The sequence below is a fragment of the Rhopalosiphum padi genome, chromosome 2 (assembly GCF_020882245.1).
Source record: "Rhopalosiphum padi isolate XX-2018 chromosome 2, ASM2088224v1, whole genome shotgun sequence".
Classification (NCBI taxonomy): domain Eukaryota; kingdom Metazoa; phylum Arthropoda; class Insecta; order Hemiptera; family Aphididae; genus Rhopalosiphum; species Rhopalosiphum padi.
The window spans coordinates 23,727,324-23,735,660 of record NC_083598.1 but is presented as its reverse complement, the minus strand read 5'-3'; positions in this window follow the sequence as shown (position 1 = coordinate 23,735,660).

Sequence of the window (8,337 nt, the reverse complement as noted above, 5' to 3'; positions counted from 1 at the left end):
CCATCGGCCATCGGCGTAGTATTGAATTATTTGCTCTGTTTTTATTGTATCGCCTATAACTGGGCAGCTATCAAGGTATTTATACCTATATGGCCATGTATAGTTATTAGTGGCGTTGGCATTGTTGACAATATGTATTTTTAAAATAAAATTTAAAATCACACACACACGAGTCGGTGATCCGTATATTCACGAATAATGTGTAGTAGATATTATTAGGTAACAACAGATAACAATCAGAACATATCCGACTATAGGTACTCACGTAATAACCGCATTATTAGAGCAATTGGTTGACTCGATAACCCGCGAAAGAAAACAATTGAGACTTTGAAAGACAAAAATGTCGGCTTACATTTTGTATTATATCGGGCCGAAGTATACCTACGAACCGTACGAACCGAGTGTCCACATTGGCCGTATAGATGTAAGTCTAATGAGAAAATTGTGACTACGCTAGTGGCGGAATTTCTATGGCGTCAGAAGATTGAGCAGCCACCTGGGATGTCAAATTTTGATCGATTTGCCAATCGAATTCGGAACCTAACAACAGGCTGGCAGCGTTATTAAATACGGATAAATGATAATTGTATGGTTGTGCTCCAGCAACTGTTATGTATAACGCCGCAACTAGGTTTTGTAGGGCCCTGGCGCAAAAATTGTTATGGGGCCCCTGAACTTGTATAATATATTCATAGATAAAAGGTTTGTTTCACTATAAAGTAAATTGTTTCTACACACTACACATAGCTTCCAGGGAGTAGGGATAAACCTTTATATAACTGAACTTGTTTTTGTTAACTTGTGATATGAATACTATTATATTATTTACAATATTAGTTTATTTACATTATTCAAATGGTCCTCATTCATTAGGTAAACTATTGCACCCAGTCGAGTAATTAAAAAATCAAATTCAAACATAATGTAATAATAATAATAATAATAATAATAATAATACCTTATGGCTTATATTATTTTATTTTGCATTATAAAATATTAGTGATGTGGATTTTATGTAAAAAAATGTTTTGGTAAAATTGATAAATTTTTATACAAATTCAATTTATGTTATATTATTATAGTTATACGTTATACCTATTGAATTTTTTCACAATATTATAGTATAAAGAAGCCAAAACAAATATAAAATAAAGCATTAGTATTTAATCTCTTTATTAAAAATAGCAATTAATAATTTATTATAGTTTTTTTATTCTTTGTTTAAGTAGAAATAATTAATAAGGTATAACAAACTGTTATGTCTACAATTTGTTTTCATCGAGGTTTTCCGCGAAGTTGGCCTACATTTTTTATTTAAGGGGATCTCGGCGGGGCCAAGTTGTAAATTAAAATATTTACTAGTCATATATTTCGGGTTAATTCGTTAACTACGACAGATGGTCATTTTCTTATTAGGTATTTGTTGGTATTGTACCCCAATAAATTCAGTGGACAAAACAGTAAATATATTCATTCTACGTCGTTTTTAGGTTCTATCTAATGATTGAACACGTTTTATTATACTCTATAACATTTCGTTGTAAGGCATAAGATAATATAATATTATTATTAATATTATGCAGTGCACATTGCCGGCTGTATGTTATATAAGCGATATTGTTAATATTGTCACAACCTCCTTATTACAGCCTACGGGGATGACCCGAGTGAGGAAAACTGTTGGATTGTAATATTAATCTGCCTAAACCCATGTAAATCGATAAAATGTGATTATGCGGTTTGTATAACTAAAAAATATAGTATTAGTGGGAATTGAAAATGTTTACACTTTCGTATATTTATTACGTATATTTTAAAATTAAGATAACTCACTTTTGCTGTGTAATAAATATGTTTCAAATAACCTACTTAAATATTATTTTATATAGGTCATTGACCATTGTAATGGATATGTTAAATTTGAATTCAATGTTAAATAATTATATACGAAAGACTTTTCCAAGCATATGAAACGGATGGATATCTCTAACAATAATTTAATCATAAAATATAAGTTATAAGTCAATGTATAAACGTAGTAACGTACCATAATATAATGTGAATAAGTTCATCATTTACGGTACAAAATATGCCTACCTTAAAATTATTACAAATATTTTGAAAATTCTATTGTGCATAAATAGTAATAATATACACAACAGTGAAAAGTTTTAAGTTTCTATGGTTAATGTTTTTTGAACTATAACAAAACAACTATAAAACCAATTGTGAAAAAAATAATTTTTAAAAACGATGGTGTCTGATGTATTTTTAATATTATATTATGTTGTTATAAAAAACCCTCTTATTATATTTTCAAGATTTTTGACAAAGAAACCATAATGTAATCAAAAATAAAAAATAAACTGAAAAAAAACCAAGAGAAGAACATTTTAAATTTCTATAGGTAATAGCACAAAAAGTAAAATTATTTTGAAAATTATATCATGTTTAGAAAATGCTAATTTAAACATTTGGTGAAAATTTAAATCATCTATGGCTATTATTTTTAGTCAATTCAATCAGATTTCAACCTATTCCATTGTAAGGTGTAAGCTTATAATAACAATACATAATTGTATGCAATTTATAATATATATCAACAGACAACAAATCCCTGAATTAAAATTGAATGTTAAAATCCTATATAATATTCATTGTAGATACCTTCACCGAAAATAAAATAATTAATTACATATTACGTAAAAAAAGGCATTGTAGCAGTTTTTATATGAAAGTACCTATCAATTACATTAATATATTGTGTCATATCAAATGATAACATCGAATTTATCGATTAGTGTAATATTATTAATTTTTTTTATTGATTCGAGTTGCTCCTAAAAACATGGTAAATTTAAATTTAAAAGTGTAAGCAAAATGTATTTAATATACATTATTATAATATAATAATATATTAATATATTATGTTACCTATATACATTCTTTACTTTAATGTATAGGTTCTTACTAGCAGTGGCGTAGCCAGGATTTTTTTTAGGGGGGGGGGGTTAGTAATAAAATAAAATAAATCTACAGCCGTGTTAAAATAATAAAATAATTTAATGATAATGATTATTATCACCATCAGTGCAGTCGATAACGTGAATACGGTATAACAGAATACATTTCACCACGAATAAATGATTGTATTTCTATATTATAAACATTATATTTTTGATAAAAATACAGCCGAAGCCCGAAGGGGGGGATTCAACACCCAAAACCCCCCTGGCTACGCCACTGCTTACTAGTAATAATAAATGGGTTTTAAATTTTCGATCATATTATCTGATAACTCACAAACGTTATTTGAAATTATTGATGAGATTACATTTTCACCTAAATATGAGTGTTGAGTAGATACTTACCTATAAGTATCAGCACCAGCAGCTGTCTGAGAATTTATATTTATAATACACATTCGACATACATATATGTTAATATTTTTGTATTTTTTAGGGTTTTTATTCGAAACCTCTATCGAGAGATTCCATTTGTCATGTTATTGTCAAAATAGTGTTTAATGAGATCGCATTCTGTATTGCTAGAAATCCTAACGCTCATTTTATATTCTATAGTCAAATGATATGGTTTAATTTAAACTTTGAATTTAACGTAGGTGGATTGTACATTTTGTAAGATTGTAGGTAATCAGTTTTCTTTTTTTTAATTTATAATGTTATAGCTCTAGTATTCAGAATAATAATTATTAGGTACCTATAATTATTAGAATTTAATATATTTCATTTATATTTATTTATTTTATTTTAAACTATTATTTGATACTTTTCAATTCTTCGTATTTGTATTTTATATTTTGAACAAAATGTATTTAATAATTTTTCTAATTATAAAGATTAATGAATTATTTTTAATAAGTTATTAGTGACAGTTAAAAATATTTTAATTCATTTATTTAATTATGAAATATTTTAATGATTTGGTTATATTATGAGTATAAATACACATTTTTTTTATCGTAATGATGATCAACCTTTTTTTTTTTAACTAAAGCTATAAAAAAAATTTTGGTGGACCAAGTAATCGTTTTATTATTAATTTTGAAAAACAGGATATTTGAAGTCCATTTTCCGTTTTTTTTTAAACATTGCGAACTGCAACCACACAACATAATGACATGAAATAATTAAATAATTGATATTTGATGATTAGTGGATAATGAATAAGTATTTAGAATGTTTATATTTAGACAAAACTGGAAGTTTTTTTTTCAATTTTGATTTAATTTTAATACTTTGGCGTGTCGGTTAAAAATATTCGTGGGCCGGATTTGACTCACGGGCCGTGGTTGGTTACCACTGGTGTATAATAGTGTTGCTAACATCAGATACAACTTAAAGTTATATATAATATAGCAAATAGCATAAATTTACAAAAGTAAAGTTGATTTATAATTGAAATATAATTTTTCATGTCAAAACTAAAGATATTTTTATCAATTTTTATTAATAATAGTTGAAAATAATTTATCTTAAAAAGTGTTTAAGATATATTATAATGTTTGTAAAAACCTATAATTACTGCATATTATTAAAAACTATTTTCATTGTTCAAAAATTGGGTAGGATATAATACTTATGTTGAAAATGTAATGAAAAATAGTAATTTTAGTCTATTTAATATGCAGAATTTTATTTGAAAAAAAATATTTTTACTATTTTATTTATGTGCATATAATTATATAATTATATACATTTATTTTGAACAATGAACATATTATTCTTATGATTTTTTTTATGATTTCTAATGAGTTTTTTAGTTTTGTTGTTTTCTAGAGATTTTCTCAGCTGAAGTCTTTCTGATATTAATCTCGGTATTTTCGTCTCCTAAGTGGTCCCGACAATGAAGTTTCAATAGCTTACGGTGATAAAATACCTAAGCAAAAGGCTGAATTACTTTGCTAACGTCAGATTTGATAAATTAACGCACGAGCTACTTCGACGGCGAGGAATATTCCGCAGACTGTTAGAAATATTGTGAAAAAAAAACACAATTGAAGGACTTTTAAAAGTTTTTGCGCATTGAAAAACTGCACTATAAGATATAATTTTCAATGAAATTTAAATGTATATTTTAGTTTTATTAAAGCGTAACCATCGATCGCTACTCAACACCCTAAATAAAATACCCCAATACCTATACAGATTAAATCGTATTCGTGCTATATATTATAGTGTTTATAATTTTGAATTATACTCGAATTAATTCAATCATCGAAAACGTACCTACCGTGCATAATAGTATAATATAATAATCACTCATCGGTTTATATACCTACTATATAGTTTGTATAGTTTATACAATATTGTATTCCGAGAATACGGCCTTGGGTCAGTTTGGGAATATGACGCGTTTGTATATTGTTTATTTTTTTTTAACCATTTTTATTTAACCATTGATTGAATAAATGAATTGGCTATGTGCCATCTACGTAATAAAATAATGAATATTTAATTATTAATCGGACAAACAGGAAACTAAGGAAATTGATTCGAAAACGTTCATCGTTATTTTTTAGTGATTATAATATTATTATGTTTGTTTTAATTTTAGTGAAAAGTGTTATAAATCTATAAATATTATTATTTTTAATTGTCGCGCCGGACTAATCTTTTTGGCGAGAGGACGAACCAAAAAAACCTAGGAAAGTTCCTTAAATTATTTAATATTCATATAATATGGATAAACATAATATTTAACATTGATTTACAAGTTATTATTTTTATTTATTTATAAAAATGTTTGTTTGTATAATACGTCTACGTCTAAAATTTTGAAACATAATAATTCTCTACCAGCTATAATATTTCAATTTTATATGTTTCAGTAAAGTTATCGGGATATAATTTTGTTTAATTTAATCGAATAAATGAGCAATGTTTGACAGCGGTATACCTACATCTTAATTATTATACCTAAAGCAATAATATAAAGAGAAAATGTATATTTTTTCTAATGTTTCAATTTTAAATGAATTGTAAGTGTACCCATTTAATGTTTTACTGATATAATTAATGTAATAAAATCAATTATGGGTGTATACTGTAAATACATCAATACAATTATTTTTTATATCAATAAAAATATGTTGTCCCAGTGGCTTTAGATTGTTAAATTTTATTATTTTTTATTTGGAAGTGTTAATTTGTTTTTTTTTATTAGTTGAAAATGATTACTACGATTCAATTAAAATTAAAATAAATAATTGTTAAATAAAAGGGCGTTTGTTAAATTGTTATCGGAAAGCTAAAAGAATACTATTGTGAACACCTCGACCCCTATAATGTATGAATTCAATTAAAACTAAACGTTGGTAACGTATTTACTACGATCGTCTCGTCATCAATTTGTTTTCTAATTAAATATATAAGAATACGAAAATGCATAATATGTATTGTACACCTATTAAATAACATAATTGGTGGAAAAAGTGCATACTCTTTTGATAATCTTATATTTAAAAAAAAAATAATAATTAATGTTTTTAAACACTACAGCTAAAGTATATTTTATATTATTTTATTTGATTTATTCAGCATAATTTAAAATAATTATAAAAAGAGCTTATACGTATACTTAAAGCTAAGCTCGTATCTGGTATACGGAGTTTTTTAGATTAATATTAGAATAATACATTAATGTAATTTTCTAGATATACAACAGTATTGATTAAATTATTTTACTAATAATAACGCCAAAGTTTTCTTGAATATTTATATTTGTACATATCGACATTTTATAATTTGATTGATACACATTACAAATATTCTCATAAAGATCATTAACTATATTTTATTAATTGTATTTTTATAGATTTTTTCAATTATACGCATTTATTATTGATTTTATTAGACTGAATTTCACATAAACTTTTTATTAGATTCTTTATATCATTATTCAAATGGTAGAATATAGTCTTTACCATGTCATCAGAAGAACTTCTTGAACTTAATAATTTTGTATAAAGTAATAGTTTAATGTAGTTTTTTGTTTATCTATCTGTTATTTCTATGTCATTGCGTATGCGCCTTTGTATGGATTTTATAAGAATTTTTTTAATGTTTAATTTATGGATAGATAATATGTTTGTATGGTTAAATAACTCGGCTGATGTGCATGTTGGCGGAAGGAAGTAAGCTACTTTTATTATAATTGTTTGGCTATAGTATGTTACGTACTATTGTGTATAATATGTTCTGCTTGTGCCTCTCCATCATGTTATACCATAATATAAATGATTATCATGGTTTATTATTCCATATAATATAATACTGTTTTAGTTGTACTCATACATTTTTTAAAGTAAATAGATAAATGAATAGACTAGTTGTAAATATTTTTAAAATTGTGATATTTTATTGTTCGCAAGATTAGACATTGTAAACGCAGCACTATATTTTCAACCACTTGACAGCTTCAACCTAGGTTTCGCGAAGGTTTTTGGATACCTTTCTGAAATTTAGTTGTAGGACATCAGTCAACGTGCCACAGACTATTTGCTCTTCGCCACATCCTCAATTAGATTACTCTGACACACCCTATTTATATAGAGCATAGTCACATTTGTCCTCCTCAGTTCTAACTATGTTGTGAGTCAGTTTTCAGTGTGTTCTAAGTAACGCGCGCGAGTTGAACACTTTTATGTTTGGATTATCTACCAAAAAGGACTTCCGGACATTTAATGATTTCCTACGTTTTTCCAATTTTCACTCAACGTTTCTATTCGAGTTTCTATGATCCCAAATAGAAAATGGAGTGTATAGATTTTAAAACGTTCGAGCGGTGTTTAATAATTTCCCTTGATAATCGAAAATCTTGAGCGGTTTTGGTTATTTTTTACGATATCTAATATTTGCTAATACTCTCGCCTTTCCACAGAATTGATAAATCAGTGGATCTGTCGATTTTTACTTCTATATACCTCGAGTTTTCTTTATTTAAGATTATCAATATTATCTTGGAAAGGGGCGCAGGCTTAGTATGGCTACGTAGAGTCAGTTCGGTATTGTATTATTATACTAATATATTATTATACAATATAGCCATACTTATAAATCATAATTTATCCTGTAGTCCAACAAGATTAATTAATTTGTATCCGTTGTGAATCACTCACTCCCCCTTTCTCTTCAACAAGGTGCTTTAATCACTATATGTTGCGGCCCGTGTAAGATATCAAAAATATGTATGTGATCCAAGTTTGAGTACGGCTGACTTATAGAGTCCTAGATGGCTATAAACGTAGTTTAATGTCTTAACATATTTATTTATTTATTTTTTTTTTTTAGAAAAATTGATGAAAGTATAATC